Raw genomic sequence first — 5,442 nt, 5'->3', positions numbered from 1 at the left:
AGAACTTGCACTATTGGTGGCTGACTAAATACTTTTTTGCCCCACTGTATATATATATATATATATGTGTGTGTGTGTGTGTGTGTGTATTGTGTATTTGGCTGCTGTGGCTCTGCACAGGTCAGTCACTAACTGATGTGCATCGGTCACTCAGGGGCTCAAGAGAGCATCCTTAATGAGCCATTTCATAGGGCATTAAATAATCAAAACTGAAGGAAAAGCATATTAGACTGGCTGAGTCAGTTACCATAATGAGTCCATTTCTTTCCTCTTCTTTTTTTCTTTTATTGCCACCGAGTAGACCCATTTCATTGTTTACTCAAATGTATGGCCATATAGCCACAGGGGTCCTGTTTGGATATGGGTTTCTAAAGTCCATATTTAAACTCCAATTAAATTCAGCTGCAGAAAACACAGTTCAGTTTTAAAGAGCAACCATTTGCAGCTTCCCTAAGCTTTGTGACAACTTAAAAAAAAAAATAATAATCTGACATGGGTCAGTTTTATACACTGTTAAATATTTATACCCCTTGAGATTTTTATATTCTATAACATTACAATCACTATTATTCATATTGTTTTGGTCTGTTAAGATGAATTTCATATGACAGAGTTACAAAAATACTGAATAAATGTTTGACAATGAGATTTTCAGTAATACTTTATCATAAAGTGTATAGAACAGTACTTCGGATCTTCATAATGGTTTGCAAATAAAATATACAAAAAAATTGCAAATTCCTTTTTCTTTTTTTCTTTTTTTTCAGATAAAACAGCTTAAACTTTTAGTACAACCGCATCTATCTGCGAGTATACCGAATATACCCGCAAGCCTTTTGGGACATATTTCTATGGAGTGAAATTTGTGCCTTCTGTTTATGCGTGGGAAGCGTGGTTTGAACGAATATAACGCTGAACTAGAACAAGAGCAAAGTAAAATTCTTAGTGGACGGATTTCTTAAATCCACTTTAATCTGATCCCAAACATTTTTCCTGTGTAGACTGAACTGCATCACTGAGTCTTTAACCTGATTTAAAATTCAATTCTGGAACTACAAACAAAACATCATTCCTATTACTGAAATATTTTGAAGCATCCATAAAAAATTTAACATATCCATATATACATATTTTTTACGTAAATATTGTGAAACCATACTTGAATTTGAAATATCGTCCTCTTTTTTCCGTTTAAACAGCAAAGTTAAATCTGCATCAATGGCAGGCAACCCTAACCCAGAGATAGATGAGTTAATGATCTAATAACTGTTTTACTGACAGTTATTTGAGATCATTCAAGATGTTTTATAGTACTATCTGCTGTCCATCAACTGGTTAGGAGTGTTGACTGCATAACTGCAATAGTTGTTTGATTTCCTGATAGGGCTTTTTTTTTTTTTTTTGTGTTTATGTATTTAGCAGATGCTTTTATCTAAAGCAATACTTACAAAGTAGAAAGCATGAAAGGTCTTGCCTAAGGACCGACACTGACAGTTCCTTCTGCCCAGCTGGGATACAAACGGGGCTTCCTGTGTGCAGGACGGGTGACTTACTACTAGAGCTAGCCGGTCAGTTTTTAATCTAACCGGATGTAGTATTTGGAAAGAATCTTTTGACTGGATGAAAAAAAGCTGAGCGTGATTGGCTGAAGGTGTGGGTCATTTACATACATTTATAAAGTCATTAGAGCAGAGAGAGAGTGGAGCATGCAGAGAAATAGCCAGTGGTCAGCTATGAAGCTTGCAAAGAGAAGGTCGAGGACGCACAGAGTTGGAACTGAGCGCGGGGACATGTTGTCTAGCTGTGTTCTCGGATTGGTTCCCTCGCTTAAACAGAAGGCGCAGATATCGCTCCATATATTTCAAGCATCTTCATGCATGTAGTGGGTGAAATTTCTGTCCATTTAAATTACAAATCTTCCAAGGCCTAGCAAGATTTATTATCTAAAATTTCCTTTTTTTGAAACATTATGTTTTATCTTTGGGTCGACAATCAGGGTTATGTATTTAATATACTTTAAAACAGTATTTTTCATGTAATATCAAAAGGCTGATAACTAAAGTACCTTCTTCCATATGTCTGCAGTGCTGACTTTTTTTTAAGCCATCCAAAGTAAACTATAAGTGATAAAATATTGGTTTTGTCATTATGGAATAATGACAACACTTGAATAGCATCTGTTTTTTGGTGTCATATTTCTAACCCAGATTAGAGGAAAAGTCAGGTCAGCAAGGAAGAATCAATGGGTCATTATTTACACCGAAAACTAATACGTTTGTGGTGATTTAATGAATTTAGTGTTAATCCGGAAAAAAATAAAAACAATGTTTTTTTGTCACGATCACTGATGCCGCAATCAGATGGCGCACGGTCACCTACAATTATGGAGAGGTGCACCGGAGTGTCGGTGGAAGGGGCGGAGGCACATTTGCATTCACTGCGACACATATGCAGACGACCTGGTTTCTGAGTATAAATCAGCCTTTCATTGTGACATGGTTGTCTAGCTAACACATTTACCTTGATTTTAAATTTGATGTGTTTCGAACACTTTGCTGCTTTTGTTTATATTATGGTCCTGCATGCAGAGGAACACTGGAATGATAATTTAAGACAGAAACTGCACCGAGATAATTCTTCAAAGATGGACAGCTAACTAGTGATCTCACTTGATGCTGTTTTGTAAGTCCACCATCATCCTGCAAAAAGCAAAGGACAGCTCTATAAACCCTGTGGATGATTGTCATTCTCGAGATTTTGCGGGGAGTTTAGAGCTTCAAAAGCAATTCTTAGGGGTAATAGTCAGTTGCATCTTCTCATCCTTCATTCCTGTCCTCCTGCACACTGAGCTCACTTGCACTGGTGCTCTGTAGGATGCCGACTGGAAGGAAAGGACAAAGAGGTATTGTCATTAAGTCTCCTATTGCTGTGACAGACAGCACTGATCCAATGACAGGAAAACATAACACACGCAGAAGAGTTGTGGTTCATTTCTAAGCCTCCATCTGGTGTACTTACACCCTTCCCAATACCTGGGACCCCTGCTGAGCTGTAATCCGACCACTGGAGATTATTTTAGCATGTCCTATTTAACTGTGATTTACTACCACAAATTGGACACTTTTTTCTGCTTTGCATTCCTATTTCATCTTTAGACATAACTTGGGGCCTAATACATCAGTGTGCCAGCTAGAACTACTAAAAGTTAATTTTAGGTTGTTTAAAAGAAGCTCGATTTAAGTAATCCATCCTTTTGACGAAGTAGATTTAATTTCATTTAACTGACAAATTACGGGCTGTCCTTGAAATTTCTAATTCTGAGAAATCTATGTTAAAGGGACAAAGTTAGCATATAAGACAATTTTAAATAGATTTGGCAAAAGGTCAAAAAGTTTAAGGGGGTTGAACACTTTCGCAATTTTTCAAAATAAACAGGGTGTCGAAGATTGGAGTTTTCCATCACAGCTCCTAAAATCTAGAGGTCTTTTCAAGATTTGTTTCAATTCAAGGCTCATCAACAAAGCATTTACCAGGGAATTTGCATTTCAGTGTGCTTACTATGCGTTCATTCAATAAAAAATGTTTTAGATTATGACTTGTTTTTTAAAAAACATCTGTCTTAAAATCTGTTATTTTTTTTCTCGTTATTTCATGCAGGCCAGTTTGTAAACGTCAGCCTGTACACTTAAATTTGGCCAATCATATATCAACGGTCATCTGTCAATAAAATTTTTTCCGTCATAGATTCTTGATTCATAGGTCACAGCTAATATGCACAATGGTTGAAATAAGAAATACGAATCATTTACTTTATCATTGAGTTCCGTCCCCTTGTTCATGGGGATGGACGTCTGTGTCTTCGGCAGACGTAGAGCTAACAGAACTGGCAGCGTTGTACAGCTGTAAGCCTTCTACATCAAACAAAGCTTCTGTTGCCCTGGCGTCCTCTAAATTCCCCAGTGTTAAATGTGCAGTTTCAAAGTACATTGTACATTACTTTTAGAGTTATTACAACAACAACAGGAGTAAAATATACACTACATAAAGTTCTAATTTAACACTAATTCTGAGTGGGACCAAATGCACTCTTAAAGTTTTACTTTAACACTGCAAAATTGAAGGTGCCCTTTCCTCCTCTAAATAAAAAAATGTATGATGGAGGACACTCATCCACGACCTCCGACACAAAACTCTCCTCCTCTTGCATTTTCCGCGGTCCATAGTGTTCCTTGCCAGTATCGTTTCTAAGTCAACAATTTAGTGCTACTTGGTCCCAATAGAATTTCCCATTGGGAACCTACTAGCACTAAGTTGCTAACTGGTTAGCAAGACGCTTCAGAGAAATCGGCCACAATCAAACTTGCTTGCGAACCTTCTACCACAACAATTCTTGATAAACGACCAATCACATTCACTTTATTCACTTGTGTAAAGTCGTGCACCAATCGGGGAAAAAAAAGAATTCAGAAATGCATCGGTTGGAACAGCTGCTTCCCTACGACTTTAAACATAAATCTTTGTGCTAAAATATTCTTTCTGTAATGATTTTTGGACATTAAGGTCAAAAGAGAATCATCTTCTCCTGGTCAGACCTTGTAATTCAGTGAAAGGGTGGAGTCAGATAAAAAAAAAATTGCAGGCCCAGGAGAAGGCAAGTGGCTTGAAGTTGGAAGGGATTTTGCAGGGAGTTGGAGAGAAGTGCGCTGCCATTCAGCTGGCGTTTGACTAGGAAGGGCCATTTTGAATGGCTGCTAGAGCATCTCATTGAAGCACTTCGCACCTTGATGATGTATCCCTGTTTTTGTTTGGTTGGAACGTGAACTTTCATTAGGGTGGATTCATTAGAATTTAGAGTTGTTGTAGATTAGGTACATTAATTGATATCAAATGTCTTCCAGCGCTGTCCACATGGCATTGCAGGATGGTCAGACTCTTTTATAAAGCTGCATATTGCCACAAACTGGCTTTCTAGTAGTACTGCTGGCAGATAGCCCCCCGTTGTTCATGTTGTTTATGTTTGCACATCACATCTGGTAATGGAATTCTGCAAGTACTCAACAAGGACTTTCAAAACACTAACAGAAGGGGTGCTTTGTGTAAATTGTTTTATTTTATCATGATAAAATGTGGGTGTCTTTTTTGTATAAGCATTCATCTAAAGTATGCCCCTTTAAAGCAAGAGTGTGGAACTTTCAGACTTTTAGACTCGAAGGTTCTAGGTTTCAGCAGCCCTGAAGGCCATTAGCAACACTAAACTGTTGCAAAATTAAACAGTGTTCTCTGGAGACTGACACAAACTTTATTGTCATTTTGTTTACACCACCTGTATATGAAACAAAATTACATCACTTACAACAGTGGAAAACAGGAAAACCTATCCATCCATTATCTGACACGTTTGTCCCAATTGGGGTCGTGAGGGGTGCTGGTGCCTATCTCCAG

Source organism: Cyprinodon variegatus, unplaced genomic scaffold (genome assembly GCF_000732505.1).
Source record: "Cyprinodon variegatus isolate N-32 unplaced genomic scaffold, C_variegatus-1.0 Scaffold441, whole genome shotgun sequence".
NCBI classification, from domain to species: Eukaryota; Metazoa; Chordata; class Actinopteri; order Cyprinodontiformes; family Cyprinodontidae; genus Cyprinodon; species Cyprinodon variegatus.
The sequence above is the reverse complement of the archived record's forward strand: the minus strand, read 5'-3'. Positions refer to the sequence as shown.